Here is a 21,916-nt window from a genome sequence, read left to right as displayed (position 1 = left end):
GGCAAACTATGGCCTTCTTGCAGCCAAAAACCTCTGATCTCGCTTTTGATGATGTAAGGTTGGGCATTCAGACCTTGCTTCACCTGCTTTTCACCAAATATAGTCGGACATTCACACCTTCTTGCAGCCGAACACTTCCGCTCCACCTTTTAGTTTTCTATGGGGCATTCACACCTTTATTTTCACCGCATTTTATAAAAACACCACAGGAACACCGTATTGAGGCTTTGTTCTGACCGCTCATTCGGTGTCGCGTTTCTTTCAAGCATTTCTCCTGGTTAGCTCCCAGAGCCGTGTTAAAGTCTACTTCGCATTCACTCTCTTTTCTCAGCAGACTAAAAGAAACTTCCATCCTGCACCGCTGTTAGCTTTTTCACAAGAGCAGAGGAGAGCGCACCGTTCCCAGCGGCACTGCAGTACCGGGTCGATGCTTGGAGTGAACGGAGCAAGCTCCTTTTTCAACTCCTATTGATAAAAATCCATTTAATATGTAGTCCTTGCATAGACATATCACATATTAAACTGATAAGTACAGATGGATTATGTGCAATTAGTAAAGAGAGTAGAGGACGATCTCTCTCGTTGGAAGTCCTTACCTATATCACTTATGGGGAGAGTTACAACCATTAAAATGATGATACTACCAAAAGTTAACTATTTGTTCTCAATGATCCCCATAAAACCATCTGCTACATGGTTTAAGTCACTAGATTCATGCATTTCCAAATTTCTGTGGAAAAACAAACCACCACGTATTAGTTTAAAAACCCTACAGAAGACCAAGGACAGTGGTGGATTAGATTTACCTCATTTTCAGCACTATTCCTTAGCCAATAGGTTACAATATATATCAAAATGGTTTAAACCTTGTTGTTGTCACAGTTCCCAGAGACGTTGTAATCGTTGAGGATTCTATATTCACCCCCTCATTAGAGGCACGTGTTGCAGATTGATGACACTGAATCTTCTTCTCTGTTCATTGCTGGCATCATTCCCAGTATCGTAAGTGTTCGTGGCATTGTTAGCCTCTTCTTCTGGATCTTGATATCGAGCATCCTTTTGTATTTCTGGTTTGTAAGTCCTCTCTCTTCGTTCACCGGAGTCTTCGTCTCTTTGTCCTTGAGTTTGGTGATTTTTTCTTCTTTTGATGCCTTGACACAGTGTGACAGGTGATACCACATGGGAGATCTTTTAACTTGGACTGCTGTCCCTGTGCTGCGAAATGGCTGTGCTGCTCAAATGGTCTCTCCTTCATCATATACACAGTTATTTATACATCACCTTCCACCATGAAGCGTTGTCCCTTTTTGTTTCTCTCTTTGTTCTTAAAATGCTGTTATAAATGTCTAAACCAATCCATTAAACTAGATAATTATTGTCGGTCATTCACACCTTTCTCATCAGCTTTTTGCAAATTATGATCTGACATTCACACCTACTTGCAGCCGAACACCTCGGCTTCCGTTTTTGATGGTGTATATTTTGGCATTCGAACCTTTTCTTACCCACTTTTTACAAACTATGCTCGGACATTCACACCTTCTTGCAGCGAAACCCCTCCGCTCCCTCTTTTGATTTTGTATGTTCGGGCATTCGAACCTTTTCTTACCCGCTTTTTACAAACTATGGTCGGACATTCAAACCTTGTGGCCGAACACATCCACTTCTGCTTTTGATGATGTATAGTTGGGCATTCACACCTTTTCTTACCCATTTTTCAGTAATTATTGGTGGACATTCAGACCTTCTTGCAGCTGAACCCCTCTGCTCCCGCTTTTGATGGTGTATAGTCGGGCTTTCGAGGCTTTTCTTCAACGGTGTTTACAAATTATGGTTGGAAATTCAGACCTTGCAGCCGAACACCTCCGCTCCCTCTTTTGATCATACATTGTCGGGCATTCGCACCTTGTCTTACCCGCGTTTTACAAACCATGGTCGGACTTTCACACCTTCTTGTAGCCGAACAACTCCGCTCCCGCTATTGATTGTGTACAGTCGGGTATTTTAACCTTTTCTTACCCGCTTTTTACCAATTATGGTCGGACTTTCACACCGTCTTACAGCGGAACACCTCCGCTCCCTCTTTTGATGGTGTATGTTCGGGCATTCGAACTTTTTCTTACCCACTTTTTACAAACTATGGTCGGACATTCAAACCTTCTTGTAGCAGAACACATCCACTTCTTCTTTTGATGATGTATGGTTGGGCATTCGCACCTTTTCTTACCCATTTTTCAGGAATTATGGGTGGACATTCACACCTATTTGCAGTCGAACAGCTCTGCTCCCACTTTTGATTATGTTTGGTTGGATATTCGAACCTTTTCTTAACTGCTTTTTACAAACTTTTGTCGGACGTTCACACCTTCTTGCAGCCGAACACCTCCGTTTCCGCTTTTGATGGTATATATTCGGGCATTCGAACCTTTTCTTACCCGCTTTTTACCAACTATGGTCGGACATTCGCACCATCTTACAGCGGAACACCTCCGCTCCCTCTTTTGATGGTGTATTTTCGGGCATTCGCACCTTTTCTTACCCGCTTTTTACAAACTATGGTTGGACATTCAAACCTTCTTGTAGCCGAAAACCTCCACTCCCTCTTTTGATCATACATTGTCGGGCATTCGCACCTTTTCTTACCCGCTTTCTACAAACAATGCTCGGACATTCAAACCTTCTTGTAGCCAAACACATCCACTCCTGCTTTTGTTGATGTATGGTTGGGCATTCGAACCTACTTGTTGCCCGCTTTTCATTAATTATGGGTGGACATTCAGACCTACTTGCAGCCGAACACCTCAGCTTCCGCTTTTGATGGTGTATATTTTTGCATTCGAACCTTTTCTTACCCGCTTTTTACAAACCATGGTCGGACTTTCACACCTTCTTTTAGCCGAACAACTCCGCTCCCGCTATTGATTGTGTAGAGTCGGGTATTTTAACCTTTTCTTACCCGCTTTTTACCAACTATGGTTGGACATTCACACCTTCTTACAGCGGAACACCTCCGCTCCCTCTTTTGATTGTGTATGTTCGGGCATTCAAACCTTTTCTTACCCACCTTTTACAAACTATGGTCGGACATTCAAACCTTCTTGTGGCCGAACACATCCACTTCTGCTTTTGATGATGTATAGTTGGGCATTCACACCTTTTCTTACCCATTTTTCAGTAATTATTGGTGGACATTCAGACCTTCTTGCAGCTGAACACCTCTGCTCCCGCTTTTGATGGTGTATAGTCGGGCTTTCGAGGCTTTTCTTCAACGGTGTTTACAAATTATGGTTGGAAATTCAGACCTTGCAGCCGAACACCTCCGCTCCCTCTTTTGATCATACATTGTCGGGCATTCGCACCTTGTCTTACCCGCGTTTTACAAACCATGGTCGGACTTTCACACCTTCTTGTAGCCGAACAACTCCGCTCCCGCTATTGATTGTGTACAGTCGGGTATTTTAACCTTTTCTTACCCGCTTTTTACCAATTATGGTCGGACATTCACACCGTCTTACAGCGGAACACCTCCGCTCCCAATTTTGATGGTGTATGTTCGAGCATTCGAACTTTTTCTTACCCACTTTTTACAAGCTATGGTCGGACATTCAAACCTTCTTGTAGCAGAACACATCCACTTCTTCTTTTGATGATGTATGGTTGGGCATTCGCACCTTTTCTTACCCATTTTTCAGGAATTATGGGTGGAAATTCACACCTACTTGCAGTCGAACAGCTCTGCTCCCACTTTTGATTATGTTTGGTTGGATATTCGAACCTTTTCTTAACTGCTTTTTACAAACTTTGGTCGGACGTTCACACCTTCTTGCAGCCGAACACCTCCGCTTCCGCTTATGATGGTATATATTCGGGCATTCGAACCTTTTCTTACCCGCTTTTTACCAACTATGGTCGGACATTCGCACCATCTTACAGCGGAACACCTCCGCTCCCTCTTTTGATGGTGTATTTTCGGGCATTCAAACCTTTTCTTACCCGCCTTTTACAAACTATGGTCGGACATTCAAACCTTCTTGTGTCCGAACACATCCACTTCTGCTTTTGATGATGTATAGTTGGGCTTTCACACCTCTTCTTACCCATTTTTCAGTAATTATTGGTGGACATTCAGACCTTCTTGCAGCTGAACACCTCTGCTCCCGCTTTTGATGGTGTATAGTCGGGCTTTCGAGGCTTTTCTTCAACGGTGTTTACAAATTATGGTTGGAAATTCAGACCTTGCAGCCGAACACCTCCGCTCCCTCTTTTGATCATACATTGTCGGACATTCGCACCTTGTCTTACCCGCGTTTTACAAACCATGGTCGGACATTCACAGCTTCCTCTCCACCATACTTGTATGGTGGGATATTCACACCCACTTGCATCCGAAGACCTCCGCCCCCACTTTTGTTGATATTTAGTCGGTCGTTCACACCTTACCCGTTTTCTTGCAGCCAAACACCTCTGATCTCGCTTTTGATGATGTAAGATTGGGCATTCAGACCTTGCTTTTCCTGCTTTTCACCAACTATAGACGGACATTCACACCTTCTTGCAGCCGAACACTTCCGCTCCACCTTTTAGGTTTCTATCACACCTTTTTTTTCACCGCATTTTATAGATTATGGTTGGAAATTCTCAACCACTCATCCGAAGACCTCTCCTCCCGCTTTTGTTAATATATTTGAACTTTAGTCAGACATTCACACCTACTTGCAGCCGAACACCACCTCTCTAGCTTTTGATGATGTATGGTCCGGCATTCTTACCGTTTCTAACACATTTTTCAGCAATTATGGTAGGACATTCACACCTTCTTGCAGCTGAACACCTCCTCTCCCACTTATGATCATGTGCAGATTGATTTTCGAAAATTTTCTTTCATGTTTTCTAGCAATTAATGATGGACATTTAGACCTTCTTGCAGCTGAACACCTCCGCTCCCGCTTTTGATCATACATTGTCAGGCATTCGAACCTTGTCTTACAAACTTTAGTCAAACATTCACACCTTTTTGCAGCCGAACACAGTTTTTTTCAGCCGAACTTGGACATTCGCACCTTTTCTCACCCGCTTTTTGCAAACTATGGTCGGCCATTCACAGCTTCCTCTCCACCATACTTCTATGGTGGGATATTCACACCCACTTGCATCCGAAGACCTCCGCCCCCACTTTTGTTGATATTTAGTCGGTCATTCGCACCTTACCCACTTTTGGCAAACTATGGCCTTCTTGCAGCCAAAAACCTCTGATCTCGCTTTTGATGATGTAAGGTTGGGCATTCAGACCTTGCTTCACCTGCTTTTCACCAAATATAGTCGGACATTCACACCTTCTTGCAGCCGAACACTTCCGCTCCACCTTTTAGTTTTCATTGAATCCTAGTAAACAGCCGAACACTTCCACTCCTGCTTTTGATGATGTATGGTTGGGCATTCACACCTTTTTTTTGCCCATTTTTCAGGAATTATTGGTGGACATTCACACCTTGCAGCTGAACACCTCCTATCCCACTTATGATCATGTGTGGTTTTATTTTCGAAAAGTTTCTTTCATGTTTTCTAGCAATTATTGATGGACATGTAGACCTTCTTGCAGCTGAACACCTCCGCTCCCGCTTTTGATCATACATTGTCAGGCATTCGCACCTTGTCTTACCCACTTTTTACAAACTTTAGTCGAACAGTCACACCTACTTGCAGCCGAACACAACCTCTCTCGCTTTTGATGATGTATGGACCGGCATTCTTACCTTTTCTAACACATTTTTCAGCAATTATGGTCGGAGATTCACACCTACTCACAGCTGAACAACTCCGCTACCGCATTTGATGGTGTATAGTCGGGCATTTTCACGCTTTCTCATCAGCTTTTTGCAAATTATGATCTGACATTCACACCTACTTGCAGTCGAACAGCTCTGCTCCCGCTTTTGATTATGTTTGGTTGGATATTCGAACCTTTTCTTAACTGCTTTTTACAAACTTTGGTTGGACGTTCACACCTTCTTGTAGCCGAACACATGCACTCCTGCTTTTGATGATGTATGGTTGGGCATTCGCACCTTTTTTTTACCCATTTTTCAGGTATTATGGGTGGACATTCACACCTTCTTGCAGCTGGACACCTCCCCTCCCACTTATGATCATGTGTGGTTTGATTTTCGAAAATTTTCTTTCGTGTTTTCTAGCAATTATTGATGGACATTTAGACCTTCTTGCAGCTGAACACCACCTCTCCCGATTTTGATGATGTATGGACCGGCATTTTTACCTTTTCTAACACATTTTTCAGCAATTATGGTTGGAGATTCACACCTACTCACAGCCGAACAACTCCGCTACCGCATTTGATGGTGTATAGTCGGGCATTCTCACCCTTTCTCATCAGCTTTTTGCAAATTATGATCTGACATTCACACCTACTTCCAGTCGAACAGCTCTGCTCCCGCTTTTGATTATGTTTGGTTAGATATTCGAACCTTTTCTTAACTGCTTTTTACAAACTTTGGTCGGACGTTCACAATATCTTGCAGCCGAACACCTCCGCTCCCGCTTTTGATGGTGTATATTCGGGCATACGAACCTTTTCTTACCCGCTTTTTACAAACCAAGGTCGGACTTTCACACCTTCTCTTAGCTGAACAACTCCGCTCCCTCTTTTGATTGTGTACAGTCGGGTAATTTAACCTTTTCTTACCCGCTTTTTACCATCTATGGTCGGACATTCACACCGTCTTACAGCGGAACACCTCCGCTCCCTCTTTTGATGATGTATGGTTAGGCATTCGCACCTTTTCTTACCCATTTTTCAGTAATTATGGGTAGACATTCACACCTTCTTGCAGCTGAACACCTCCTCTCCCGCTTATGATCATGTGCAGTTTGATATTCGAAAATTTTCTTTCATGTTTTCTAGCAATTATTGATGGACATTCAGACCGTCTTGCAGCTGAACACCTCCGCTCCCACTTTTGATGGTGTATAGTCGGGCTTTCGAGCCTTTTCTTCCCCGGTTTTTACAAATTATGGTTGGACATTCAGACCTTCTTGCAGCCGAAAACCTCCACTCCCTCTTTTGATCATACATTGTCGGGCATTCGCACCTTTTCTTACCCGCTTTTTACAAACCATGGTCGGACTTTCACACCTTTTAGTAGCCGAACAACTCCGCTCCCGCTATTGATTGTGTACAGTCGGGTATTTTAACCTTTTCTTACCCGCTTTTTACCAACTATGGTTGGACATTCACACCTTCTTACAGCAGAACACCTCCGCTCCCTGTTTTGATTATGTATGGTTTGACATTCGCACCTTCTCTCACCCGCCTTTTACTATGGTCGGCCATTCACAGCTTCCTCTCCACCATACTTGTATGGTGGGATATTCACACCCACCTGCATCCGAAGACCTCCGCCCCCACTTTTGTTGATATTTAGTCGGTCATTCGCACCTTACCCGCTTTTGGCAAACTATGGCCTTCTTGCAGCCAAACACCTCTGATCTCGCTTTTGATGATGTAAGGTTGGGCATTCAGACCTTGCTTCACCTGCTTTTCACCAAATATAGTCGGACATTCACACCAACTTGCATCCGAAGACCTCCGCCCCAAATTTTGTTGATATTTAGTCGGACATTCGCACCTTACCCGCTTTTGGCAAACTATGGCCTTCTTGCAGCCAAACACCTCTGATCTCGCTTTTGATGATGTAAGGTTGGGCATTCAGACCTTGCTTCACCTGCTTTTCACCAAATATAGTCGGACAGTCACACCTTCTTGCAGCCGAACACTTCCGCTCCACCTTTTAGTGTTCTATCACACCTTTTTTTCACCGCATTTTATACATTATGGTTGGAAATTTTCAACCACTCTCATCCGAAGACCTCTCCTCCCACTTTTGTTAATATATTTGAACTTTAGTCGGACATTCAAACCTTCTTGCAGCTGAACCACCTCCGCTCCCTGTTTTGATCATATATGGTTTGGCAATACTACCTTTTCTTACCCGTTTGTGAGTAATTATGGCTGGACATTCACACCTACTTGCAGCCGAACACAACCTCTCTCGCTTTTGATGATGTATGGACCGGCATTCTTACCTTTTCTAACACATTTTCCAGCAATTATGGTCGGAGATTCACACCTACTCACAGCCGAACAACTCCGCTACCGCATTTGATGGTGTATAGTCGGGCATTCTCACCCTTTCTCATAAGCTTTTGGCAAATTATGATCTGACATTCACACCTACTTGCAGTCGAACAGCTCTGCTCCCGCTTTTGATTATGTATGGTTGGATATTCGAACCTTTTCTTAACTGCTTTTTACAAACTTTGGTTGGATGTTCACACCTTCTTGTAGCCGAACACATGCACTCCTGCTTTTGATGATGTATGGTTGGGCATTCGCACCTTTTTTTTACCCATTTTTCAGGTATTATGGGTGGACATTCACACCTTCTTGCAGCTGAACACCTCCTCTCCCACTTATGATCATGTGTGGTTTGATTTTCGAAAATTTTCTTTCATGTTTTCTAGCAATTATTGATGGACATTTAGACCTTCTTGCAGCTGAACACCACCTCTCCCGATTTTGATTATGTATGGACCGGCATTTTTACCTTTTGTAACACATTTTTCAGCAATTATGGTCGGAGATTCACACCTACTCACAGCCGAACAACTCCGCTACCGCATTTGATGGTGTATAGTCGGGCATTCTCACCCTTTCTCATCAGCTTTTTGCAAATTATGATCTGACATTCACACCTACTTGCAGTCGAACAGCTCTGCTCCCGCTTTTGATTATGTATGGTTGGATATTCGAACCTTTTCTTAACTGCTTTTTACAAACTTTGGTTGGACGTTCACACCTTGTAGCCGAACACATGCACTCCTGCTTTTGATGATGTATGGTTGGGCATTCGCACCTTTTTTTTACCCATTTTTCAGGTATTATGGGTGGACATTCACACCTTCTTGCAGCTGAACACCTCCCCTCCCACTTATGATCATGTGTGGTTTGATTTTCGAAAATTTTCTTTCATGTTTTCTAGCAATTATTGATGGACATTTAGACCTTCTTGCAGCTGAACACCACCTCTCCCGATTTTGATGATGTATGGACCGGCACTTTTACCTTTTCTAACACATTTTTCAGCAATTATGGTTGGAGATTCACACCTACTCACAGCCGAACAACTCCGCTACCGCATTTGATGGTGTATAGTCGGGCATTCTCACCCTTTCTCATCAGCTTTTTGCAAATTATGATCTGACATTCACACCTACTTCCAGTCGAACAGCTCTGCTCCCGCTTTTGATTATGTTTGGTTAGATATTCGAACCTTTTCTTACCCGCTTTTTACCAACTATGGTTGGACATTCACACCTTCTTACAGCAGAACACCTCTGCTCCCTGTTTTGATTATGTATGGTTTGACATTCGCACGTTTTCTTATCCATTTTTCAGTAATTATGGGTAGACATTCACACCTTCTTGCAGCTGAACACCTCCTCTCCCGCTTATGATCATGTGCAGTTTGATATTTGAAAATTTTCTTTCATGTTTTCTAGCAATTATTGATGGACATTCAGACCGTCTTGCAGCTGAACACCTCCGCTCCCACTTTTGATGGTGTATAGTCGGGCTTTCGAGCCTTTTCTTCCCCGGTTTTTACAAATTATGGTTGGACATTCAGACCTTCTTGCAGCCGAAAACTTCCACTCCCTCTTTTGATCATACATTGTCGGGCATTCGCACCTTTTTGTACCCGCTTTTTACAAACCATGGTCGGACTTTCACACCTTTTAGTAGCCGAACAACTCCGCTCCCGCTATTGATTGTGTACAGTCGGGTATTTTAACCTTTTCTTACCCGCTTTTTACCAACTATGGTTGGACATTCACACCTTCTTACAGCAGAACACCTCCGCTCCCTGTTTTGATTATGTATGGTTTGACATTCGCACCTTCTCTCACCCGCCTTTTACTATGGTCGGCCATTCACAGCTTCCTCTCCACCATACTTGTATGGTGGGATATTCACACCCACTTGCATCCGAAGACCTCCGCCCCCACTTTTGTTGATATTTAGTCGGTCATTCGCACCTTACCCGCTTTTGGCAAACTATGGCCTTCTTGCAGCCAAACACCTCTGATCTCGCTTTTGATGATGTAAGGTTGGGCATTCAGACCTTGCTTCACCTGCTTTTCACCAAATATAGTCGGACATTCACACCCACTTGCATCCGAAGACCTCCGCCCCAAATTTTGTTGATATTTAGTCGGACATTCGCACCTTACCCGCTTTTGGCAAACTATGGCCTTCTTGCAGCCAAACACCTCTGATCTCGCTTTTGATGATGTAAGGTTGGGCATTCAGACCTTGCTTCACCTGCTTTTCACCAAATATAGACGGACATTCACACCTTCTTGCAGCCGAACACTTCCGCTTTTAGTGTTCTATGAGGCATTCACATATTTTCTTTCACCGTATTTTATAGATTATGGTTGGAAATTCTCACCCACTCTCATCCGAAGACCTCTCCTCCCGCTTTTGTTAATATATAGTCGGGCATTCGAACCTTTTCTTACCCGCTTTTTACAAATTATGGTCGAACATTCACACCTACTTGCAGCTGAATACTTCCGCTCCACCTTTTAGGTATGTATGGTTGGCATTTGCACTTCTTTTTATACTGATTGCTGAAGATTAAGTTGTTCTTTCTCAAACTACAATTTTTTTTTAATTGTTGAAACTTGATTTGAAGTGGATAAATAAGGAGGACAAACAGTTTTAAGTCAGGCTGATAGAAGGAATTAATTTTATAGCAAAATCTGTATTTCGTCATATGTCGAGAGATGCTTATTGCTGAAGAAGTTCTTTCTCATTCTACAAAGTACAACGTTGTTTATCGTTGAAACTTGATTAGACATGAATAAATATGAAGGACAAAGCAGTCTTAACTTGGTTTGAGTTAATGAATTCGTTTTATAGGAGAATCCGAATTCGTGCATAACTCATAAAATAGAGCTTATTTTCGGATTCCTGAAGAATGAGTCTGGTTCTTTCTCATAATACAAAGTTTGTTGTTTATTGTTGAAACTTCATCAGAAGTGAAGAAATAAATGAATGCCTATCAACAAATGTGGGATCTAAACTCTACTGCTTCCTCTAAAATAATTTCCTTTCTCAATTTAGAAATGTGTGTGTGTAAGTCACAACACCCGTGACACCAAAACGGCTTTCTTTTCTCTACACTCTGCACTATGAGCACACACACCAAATCAGAAAGGCTTTTTTCTCTCTTTTCTACATTATGGACTGTGGGGACACAAAACCGCTCTCTCTCTTTTTTTTTTTTTATCGTCTGCCAGGGCGTTGTCTCACGTATTAGATTATGCTTAAGATACGAATGGGTTTATCAGTCACATCAGAATCCATACATACTGATCCTCCCGTAATAAAATGGTCGGATCTTATCAAACACACTTTGTTTCTTGTGACAATCAAGTCAGCGAAACAGCGTATACACGTCAAGACACTGAATCAAGTTTGCCACAAGAACTCATAAGTTTGGCAGTATTGCTCTGCCGTCAGCAATCATACACCCATTTTATTTTCGTGAGACATGTGCAAGCACCTGTTCATCTACTGTTCTATCACTATGAATTAGTGATCTATTATCAATAAGGATACTTCTACAACTACTATCAAAGTATGTCCGGACTTCTTATGTTGTCAGTTGCTATATATGAATAAGTGGGTAGCTACTGACAAGCATTAAGCATGTCACACAGCCCAAACATATAACATTTCAGGACACACCACACAGTTAACAACCACAGTGAAGCGTGTCAAAGCCCAAACATGTAACATTCAACAGGACACTTACACAACACATTCAAATCAAACAGTCAGACAACATACAAGAACATATACCCCAGCCGGCATTGCTCCCTGCCTATTTTCGTACAGCACACTATGTGTGCGCACACCTTTATTCACAAACTCTTCAACTTATACTCTTTTACCGAAGCTGCTACAGCTCGATTGGCCGAATACCCTTTGATCCTATTTCGGTGAATTTGACATCTGCCTTACATATAACAGATTAGCGGTTTAGCAGTTTTAATTTAGTTTGAGTGAAGGAATTCATTTTATAGCAAAATCCGAAATCGTGAAGAACTCATGAAAGTAAGCTTATTCTCGGATTCCTGAAACTTTAGATTTGCTCTTTCTTTTACTGCAAAGTACAACGTTGTTTTTTTTGTTTAAATCTTTCTAGACATGGTAAATATTAAGGACAAAGCAGTTTTCACATAGTTTGAGTGAAGGAATTCATTTTATAGATAAAATCCCAAGAGTCTGCTGAGAAAAGAGAGTGAATGCGAAGTAGACTTTAACACGGCTATGGGAGCGAGCCGAGTGTGGGCTAACCAGGAGAATTGCTTGAAAGAAACGCGACCCCGAATGAGCGGTCAGAACAAAGCCTCAATACGGGATTCTCGTGGTGTTTTTGTTGCTGCCTTGTCTTTTGCACAGAGTAAAAGACAAGGCAGCCATCGAATAGGGCCCGATTGTTCCTACTTGGTCAGCCGAGGAGCAAGGGGGGGGAGCAAGCGTCTCAACCAAGCTATGCCAACTAGCCTGATGCCCTGCTCCTGCAGTGATGGATAATCATACACTGGTTTCTCTTCATAATGTACAAGTCTTTCGCCTTTTGCTAAAGACTTCCGTGGAGAGCAGCACTAATGAGTTGTTTCTATTTTTGGCAGGCTTTAACTTTGCGGGTGAAGATCTTTCTGTCTGTGCAAAAGAAATCTTGTTACTGTGCAGAGTGACTTCTCTGAGTAGAGTCGCCTTACTTGTTGCGACTGTGCCGATGTTCGAAGCTGGAGTGCAAAGTTGTTGCTTGAATGGTGCTCGCTGGAGCGTGTGGTAGTGTAAAGTTATACCATTTAAAAGGGCTGAAGAGTGCTCAGTGCAGCGGGTGGGCGGAGGTGCAAAGTGACACTATGGCCATAAAAAGAACACCGCTACAAGTGCGCATTGTGCCAGGAAGGGCCCTCGGACGTGAACCAGTGGACAGATATCGCTTCTCGGCCTTTTGGCTAAGATCAAGTGTAGTATCTGTTCTTAGCAGTTTAATATGTGATATGTCTATGCAAGGACTACATATTAAATGGATTTTTATCAATAGGAGTCCGGACATTCGCACCTTGTCTTACCCGCGTTTTACAAACCATGGTCGGACTTTCACACCTTCTTGTAGCTGAACAACTCCGCTCCCGCTATTGATTGTGTACAGTCGGGTATTTTAACCTTTTCTTACCCGCTTTTTACCAATTATGGTCGGACATTCACACCGTCTTACAGCGGAACACCTCCGCTCCCTCTTTTGATGGTGTATGTTCGGGCATTCGAACTTTTTCTTACCCACTTTTTACAAACTATGGTCGGACATTCAAACCTTCTTGTAGCAGAACACATCCACTTCTTCTTTTGATGATGTATGGTTGGGCATTCGCACCTTTTCTTACCCATTTTTCAGGAATTATGGCTGGACATTCACACCTACTTGCAGTCGAACAGCTCTGCTCCCACTTTTTATTATGTTTGGTTGGATATTCGAACCTTTTCTTAACTGCTTTTTACAAACTTTGGTCGGACGTTCACAACTTCTTACAGCCGAACACCTCCGCTTCCGCTTTTGATGGTATATAATCGGGCATTCGAACCTTTTCTTACCCGTTTTTTACCAACTATGGTCGGACATTCACACCGTCTTTCAGCGGAACACCTCCGCTCCCTCTTTTGATGGTGTATGTTCGGGCATTCGCACCTTTTCTTACCCGCTTTTTACAAACTATGGTCGTACATTCAAACCTTCTTGTAGCCGAAAACCTCCACTCCCTCTTTTGATCATACTTTGTCGGGCATTCGCACCTTTTCTTACCCGCTTTTTACAAACTATGCTCGGACATTCAAACCTTCTTGTAGCCAAACACATCCACTCCTGCTTTTGTTGATGTATGGTTGGGCATTCGAACCTACTTGTTGCCCGCTTTTCATTAATTATGGGTGGACATTCACACCTTGTCGCAGCCAAACACCTCCGCTCCCTGTTTTGATCATGTATGGTTGGACATTCGCACCTTTTCTCACCCGCTTTTTGCAAACTATGGTCGGCCATTCACAGCTTCCTCTCCACCATACTTGTATGGTGGGATATTCACACCCACTTGCATCCGAAGACCTCCGCCCCCACTTTTGTTGATATTTAGTCGATCATTCACACCTTACCCGTTTTCTTGCCGCCAAACACCTCTGATCTCGCTTTTGATGATGTAAGATTGGGCATTCAGACCTTGCTTTTCCTGCTTTTCACCAACTATATATATAACATTCACACCTTCTTGCAGCCGAACACTTCCGCTCCACCTTTTAGGTATCTATCACACCTTTTTTTTCACCGCATTTTATAGATTATGGTTGGAAATTCTCAACCACTCATCCGAAGACCTCTCCTCCCGCTTTTGTTAATATATTTGAACTTTACTCAGACATTCACACCTACTTGCAGCCGAACACCACCTCTTTTGATGATGTATATTCCGGCATTCTTACCGTATCTAACACATTTTTCAGCAATTATGGTAGGACATTCACACCTTCTTGCAGCTGAACACCTCCTCTCCCACTTATGATCATGTGCGGATTGATTTTCGAAAATTTTCTTTCATGTTTTCTATTAATTAAAAATGGACATTTAGACCTTCTTGCAGCTGAACACCTCCGCTCCCGCTTTTGATCATAGATTGTCAGGCATTCGCACCTTGTCTTACCCGCTTTTTACAAAATTTAGTCGAACATTCACACCTTTTTGCAGCCGAATTTGGGCATTCGAACCTTTTCATACCCACTTTTTACCAACTATGGTCGGACATTCACACCGTCTTACAGCGGAACACCTCCGCTCCCTCTTTTGATGGTGTATGTTCGGGCATTCGAACCTTTTCTTACCCGCTTTTTACAAACTATGCTCGGATATTCAAACCTTCTTGTAGCCGAACACATCCACTCCTGCTTTTGATGATGTATGGTTGGGCATTCGAACCTACTTGTTGCCCGCTTTTCATTAATTATGGGTGGACATTCACACCTTGTCGCAGCCAAACACCTCCGCTCCCTGTTTTGATCATGTATGGTTGGACATTCGCACCTTTTCTCACCCGCTTTTTGCAAACTATGGTCGGCCATTCACAGCTTCCTCTCCACCATACTTGTATGGTGGGATATTCACACCCACTTGCATCCGAAGACCTCCGCCCCCACTTTTGTTGATATTTAGCCGATCATTCGCACCTTACCCGCTTTTGGCAAACTATGGCCTTCTTGCAGCCAAAAACCTCTGATCTCGCTTTTGATGATGTAAGGTTGGGCATTCAGACCTTGCTTCACCTGCTTTTCACCAAATATAGTCGGACATTCACACCTTCTTGCAGCCGAACACTTCCGCTCCACCTTTTAGTTTTCTATGGGGCATTCACACCTTTTTTTACACCGCATTTTATAAAAACACCACAGGAACACCGTATTGAGGCTTTGTTCTGACCGCTCATTCGGTGTCGCGTTTCTTTCAAGCAATTCTCCTGGTTAGCCCGCACTCGGCTCGCTCCCAGAGCCGTGTTAAAGTCTGCTTCGCATTCACTCTCTTTTCTCAGCAGATTAAAGAAACTTCCATCCTGCACCGCTGTTTGCTTTTTCACAAGAGCAGATGAGAGCGCACCGTTCCCAGCGGCACTGCAGTACCGGGTCGATGCTTGGAGTGAACGGAGCAAGCTCCTTTTTCAACTCCTATTGATAAAAATCCATTTAATATGTAGTCCTTGCATAGACATATAACATATTAAACTGATAAGTACAGATACTACACTTGATCTTAGCCAAAATGCCGAGAAGCGATAACTGTCCACTGGTTCACGTCCGAGGGCCCTTCCTGGCACAATGCGCACTTGTAGCGGTGTTCGTTTTATGGCCATAGTGTCACTTTGCACCTCCGCCCACCCGCTGCACTGAGCACTCTTCAGCCCTTTTAAATGGTATAACTTTACACTACCGCACGCTCCAGCGAGCACCATTCAAGCAACATCGGCACAGTCGCAACAAGTGAGGCGACTCTACTCAGAGAAGTCACTCTGCACAGTAACAAGATTTCTTTTGCACAGACAGAAAGGGCTTCACCCGCAAAGGTAAAGCCTGCCAAAAATAGAAACAATTCATTAGTGCTGCTCTACACGGAAGTCTTTAGTAAAAGGCGAAAGACTTGTACATTATGAAGAGAAACCAGTGTATGATTATCCATCACTGCGGGAGCAGGGCATCAGGCTAGTTGGCATAGCCACCTTCCCCATGGTGAGCTTTGCTTGGTTGAGACGCTTGCTCCCCCCCCTTGCTCCTCGGCTGACCAAGTAGGAACAATCGGGCCATATTCGATGGCGGCCTTGTCTTTTACTCTGTGCAAAAGACAAGGCAGCCACAAACAACACGGGAACACCGTGTTGAGGCTTTGATCTGACTGCTCATTCGGTGTCGCGTTTCTTTCAAGCAATTCTCCCAGTTAGCCCGCACTCGGCTCGCTCCCAGAACCGTGTTTAAGTCTGCTTCGCATTCACTCTCTTTTATCAGCAGATTAAAAGAAAGTTTCATCTTAGGCTCCCTGAAACTTCCATCCTGCACCGCTGTTTGCTTTTTCACAAGAGCAGAGGAGAGCGCACCGTTCCCAGCGGCACTGCAGTACCGGGTCGATGCTTGGAGTGAACGGAGCAAGCTCCTTTTTCAACTCCTATTGATACAAATCCATTTAATATGTAGTCTCGCATAGAGGACATATCAGACATTAAACTGATAAGAACAGATACTACACTTGATCTTAGCCAAAAGGCCGAGAAGCGATAACTGTCCACTGGTTCACGTCCGAGGGCCCTTCCTGGCACAATGCGCACTTGTAGCGGTGTTCTTTTTATGGCCATAGTGTCACTTTGCACCTCCGCCCACCCGCTGCACTGAGCACTCTTCAGCCCTTTTAAATGGTATAACTTTACACTACCACACGCTCCAGCGAGCACCATTCAAGCAACATCGGCACAGTCGCAACAAGTGAGGCGACTCTACTCAGAGAAGTCACTCTGCACAGTAACAAGATTTCTTTTGCACAGACAGAAAGGGCTTCATCCGCAAAGGTAAAGCCTGCCAAAAATAGAAACAACTCATTAGTGCTGCTCAACGTTGTACTTTGCAGTAAAAGAAAGAGCAAATCTAAAGTTTCAGGAATCCGAGAATAAGCTTACTTTCATGAGTTCTTCACGATTTCGGATTTTGCTATAAAATGAATTCCTTCACTCAAACTAAATTAAAACTGCTAAACCGCTAATCTGTTACATACAAGGCAGATGTCAAATTCACCGAAATAGGATCTAAGGGTATTTGGCCAATCGAGCTGTAGCAGCTTCGGTAAAAGAGTATAAGTTGAAGAGTTTGTGAATAAAGGTGTGCGCACACATAGTGAGTTGTAGGAAAATAGGCAAGGAGCAATGCCGGCTGGGGTATATGTTCTTGTATGTTGTCTGACTGTTTGATTTGAATGTGTTGTGTAAGTGTCCTGTTGAATGTTACATGTTTGGGCTTTGACACGCTTCACTGTGGTTGTTAACTGTGTGGTGTGTCCTGAAATGTTATATGTTTGGGCTGTGTGACATGCTTAATGCTTTTCAGTAGCAACCCACTTATTCATATATAGCAACTGACAACATAAGAAGTCCGGACATACTTTGACAGTAGTTGTAGAAGTATCCTTATTGATAATAGATAAACTAATTCATAGTGATAGAACAGTAGATGAACAGGTGCCTGCACATGTCTCATGAAAATAAAATGGGTGTATGATTGCTGACGGCAGAGCAATACTGCCAAACTTATGAGTTCTTGTGGCAAACTTGATTCAGTGTCTTGACGTGTATACGCTGTTTCGCTGACTTGTCACAAGAAACAAAGTGTGTTTGATAAGATCCGACCATTTTATTACGGGAGGATCAGTATGTATGGATTCTGATGTGACTGATAAACCCATTCGTATCTTAAGCATAATCTAATACGTGAGACAACGCCCTGGTACACAATCAAAAAAAAAAAGAGAGAGAGCGGTTTTGTGTCCCCACAGTCCATAATGTAGAAAAGAGAGAAAAAAGCCTTTCTGATTTGGTGTGTGTGCTCACAGTGCAGAGTGTAGAGAAAAGAGAGAAAAGAAAGCCGTTTTGGTGTCACGGGTGTTGTGACTTACACACACACATTTCTGAATTGAGAAAGGAAATTATTTTAGAGAAAGCACTAGAGTTTAGATCCCACATTTGTTGATAAGCATTCATTTAATTTTTCTTTTAATCAGTTTTAAAGTGAATACTAACTGAGAAATGAAAAAGGTGAAGAGTTTAGAAGCTTGGTTCAAGAGCAAAACTTGGTTTATGATCAGCTGAGTCTCTAAACAGAACAGCAAAGGGCTTCATCGAACATTTAAAAAAGATTCAGATTGTTAGAATATCCAGAATTTATAGGAATGGTGGTGATTACTCTTATTTTCTAGAATGGAAATAACTGCACCATGTCTGTTTTATGAATTTAAGGGGCTAAAAAGTTTTGTTCTCGTTTTTCTATGATTAACCGAATGTATGTGAGAGTCCAAACAGACAGAAGGGGCGAGCGCTGGACCTTCCAAAAAAGATGAGACAGGCTGGACCTGTGCCATACTAGTTAAGACCTGCCTGTGGATAACAGGTTCTTTAAACTCTCACACACACAAACTCACACACGTTCGCACACATACACCCATACACACACACATTCTTGAACTTGCTGCAAGATTAAACATTTGCATTAACTGACTCCAGCAACTCTGAGTCTCATTGAGAGACTTTTCTCAACAATTGGGTCCTCAAACCAGATCTCAACGTTTTTTCCGCTTTCCAGGGTCGGAGCTGAAACCGTGCACGGGGGAGTCCAGTACTCCTAATGAAAGACCCCCTGCTGAATTGCGGTAATTAGGGGCCAGTGTCCACTGAAAGGGGGAAAAAGGGACGAGATCGTACTTTTGAATCAATGGCCAGAAGCCATTGGCAGTGCAGGCATCAACAATAATGGTGTTATTTCACCCATTAACACTTAAGGTACCTCATGCAGTGGCTGTGATATGGTTACTTAACAAAATATCTTTACCAGACATCTCTCCTACATAACAGTTCTTCTTTCACAGCCACACCTTGTTGTCGAGCGATGTGCTACACTTAATCCATCCACACTGCTACCTACCCCACAGATGGAAAGCCTCATGATTGCATGTCAGAAATAACCATCAGTGTTTTACCCAGGCCAGACTTAACTGATATACGTTATGAAAATGCAGAAATAACTATATTTATTCAACAGGTCAAGCAAAAAACCCTGATGGCACAAATGCTACAGGATTTGCAGTAGTAACAGAAACTGAAGTTTTCTTAAAACAACCACTACCAAAAAATTACTCTGTTCAAGCAGTCGAATTGGTAGCTTTAACTGAAGCTTGTAAATTAAATAACAAAAAGGTTGTTAACGTTTACACTGACAGTCAGTATGCCTTCTCAACTGTACATGTGTTAACACAGCATTGGAAAAACAGGTATGTTGACATCCACAGCTAAATGTATAAACTACAAATATTTTAGCATTATTAGATGTTATTCAATTGCCATCTACAATAGACTCGTATGAATGACCGGAAGGAAAACCATACTGCCAAAGAATTTGTTTAAATATGCTGCAGTATTGAGCCACGGACCATGTCATGTCTCAACAGGAGGGATGGAAGCAATAATGAACAAGGTTTTTACAGCATATGGTTTTACTAATTATTGAATTTTTTTTTTTAGAATAAATAAATGAATAAAGTTTTGTCTAGCAGGTCAAATATGTGCAAAATACATTCCACAGGGCAATCTAAGACCAAAACGAAGATAATTCCCTAAGCCAGTGTATCTTTTTCAACATATTTGTTTGGATTTCATTATTGTGTAGATTTCATTGAACTAAATTAATGTTAAGGGAAACGATTCTGCTCAGTGACAACAGAGGTTTTTACCAAATGGTCTGAAATATTTCCATGTGCACAAGCAGATGCACTCTCAGTAGCAAAATCACGCGTAAAATAACTCATTTCTAGATTTGAAATACCTGAAAAGATCTTCAGTGATAATTTGACACACTTTGTAAACTATGTCATCTCACTGATGGCAAAGAACTTAAAATAGATCTTAGAAACCACTGTGATATAGAAGGTTTCGCTAACACATTGGAATTGTTTTACTATTTACATATGCATGTGCAGTGAAGAATTGCTTGCTGCTGATAAATGCAAAGAAGAACAGCTTACATATAGATGCTCACATATAGGCTGCTGAATGCAATGAAGACCTGCTTATCCAGTAAATTTCAATGTCAATGTGTGTTGGAAAAATTATATAGTTATACTATGACAGAAGAGTCCCTCCATCTGTTCACCTTCTATGATTCAAGCAAAAGAGTTTTGACTCTGGTACTAGTCTTTCCCATAATATTAACTGGTGAGAAGCACCTCTTATGTTCCTTCCCATAACAAGGAATGGGGAGAGAAGCACCTTTCCCCATAACATTGAATGTTCCTTCCCATAATAATGAATGGTGAGAAAAGCGCCTTTTCTCATAACATTGTGTGATCAGCAAGCATAAACAACATAAATAGCTGGAGCACCATTTGGTCGGGAGACAACTCTGAGCGGTCTTCCCGACAGGTTGTGTGGATTTGTGCGGACTTGTCTCTTTCTTGCAAGAAATAAATGTTTTGTGTTAATTAATCGTATCCAGCGACTCTGAGCCTAATTTTACAGAGAATTTTTCTAACATAATGGTCCTTCGAGCCGGATTCTAAGTCCTTTCCACCTTCCAGAATCGGAGCTGAAACCGTGCACGGGGGAGTCCAGGATTCCTAACTGAAGTCCTCTCAGCACAGTTTCTGATAGAGGCCGGCTGCCACTGGCTGGAGGAAAGGTGACAGAATCTATTTTTGAATCAGTGGACAGACTCGCTGGATTCTTCGTTGTTTAACTTACCAATGGATTTATGGTAAGGAACCCTTTGTATTACTATTGTTGGTTGGAAATAGTGTGATTATTAGGGAAAATTTTGATTAACTAGCAATTGATATAAAATGGTGCTCCAGTTATAGTCATAGAAAATGGAGGCCTTTAAATAGATTGAGTCGTTGTTATTTTCCTAAGAATATTACTATTTCGAATGCAACCTAGTAAAGAAGCCTTTTAACTGATAACTGTGTATAAGTTATGTTGGAACACTCACAATTGAAGCAGTCAGAAAACGTTAGCCTTTTAACTGGTAACCGTGTGTAGGTTGTGTTGGATTAACCCATAAAAGAAGCAGTCAGAAAAGGTCAGCCTTTTAACTGGTAACTGTGTATAGGATTAACCCATAGAAACCTAATAGCGGTCAGAAAAGGTCATCTTTTTAACTGGTAACTGTGTGTAAATTGTGCTGGATGAACCCATAAAAGAAGCAGTCAGAAAAGGTGAGGCAAAGGAAAAAAGCCTTTTAACTGGTACCTGTATGTTGTGTTGGATAACCCACAAATGAAACGATCAGAAAATGTCAGCCTTTTAACTGGTAACCGTGTGTAGTGGTGGGATTAACCAAGGACAACAAAAATGCAGTCAGAAAAGGTTAGTCCATAGTCTGTGTGAGAAGACTACAGGAATAAATAACTCCGCGCAGCGCGTTAGAAAACGGAATCTTTCTTAAGAGAGTTTGCGATGAAAGATCGCAAGTTTTAAATCC

General features: G+C 42.4%; 4 non-coding genes and 2 pseudogenes across 4 annotated transcripts; 2 read left to right on the top strand and 4 right to left on the bottom strand.

The window, feature by feature from the left end:
* Window positions 1-386: 386 nt before the first annotated feature.
* LOC140286283 (U2 spliceosomal RNA) lies at window positions 387-563 on the bottom strand (annotated as a pseudogene).
* A 12,121-nt stretch (window positions 564-12,684) lies between these two features.
* LOC140286289 (U5 spliceosomal RNA) lies at window positions 12,685-12,798 on the top strand. The gene has a single exon (XR_011911130.1). It is a non-coding gene; the product is annotated as a U5 spliceosomal RNA (small nuclear RNA).
* A 298-nt stretch (window positions 12,799-13,096) lies between these two features.
* Window positions 13,097-13,264, top strand: LOC140286281 (U2 spliceosomal RNA; annotated as a pseudogene).
* Window positions 13,265-15,783: 2,519 nt separating this feature from the next.
* On the bottom strand, window positions 15,784-15,971 carry LOC140286293 (U2 spliceosomal RNA). Its single transcript, XR_011911134.1, has one exon. It is a non-coding gene; the product is annotated as a U2 spliceosomal RNA (small nuclear RNA).
* A 275-nt stretch (window positions 15,972-16,246) lies between these two features.
* On the bottom strand, window positions 16,247-16,360 carry LOC140286290 (U5 spliceosomal RNA). Its single transcript, XR_011911131.1, has one exon. It is a non-coding gene; the product is annotated as a U5 spliceosomal RNA (small nuclear RNA).
* Window positions 16,361-16,771: 411 nt separating this feature from the next.
* Window positions 16,772-16,961, bottom strand: LOC140286291 (U2 spliceosomal RNA). The gene has a single exon (XR_011911132.1). It is a non-coding gene; the product is annotated as a U2 spliceosomal RNA (small nuclear RNA).
* Between the last annotated feature and the right edge of the window lie 4,955 nt (window positions 16,962-21,916).

Source organism: Leuresthes tenuis, unplaced genomic scaffold (assembly GCF_036924035.1).
Source record: "Leuresthes tenuis unplaced genomic scaffold, fLeuTen1.0.hap1 SCAF_82, whole genome shotgun sequence".
Taxonomy (NCBI): domain Eukaryota; kingdom Metazoa; phylum Chordata; class Actinopteri; order Atheriniformes; family Atherinopsidae; genus Leuresthes; species Leuresthes tenuis.
This window is presented reverse-complemented; position numbering and strand designations above follow the sequence as displayed.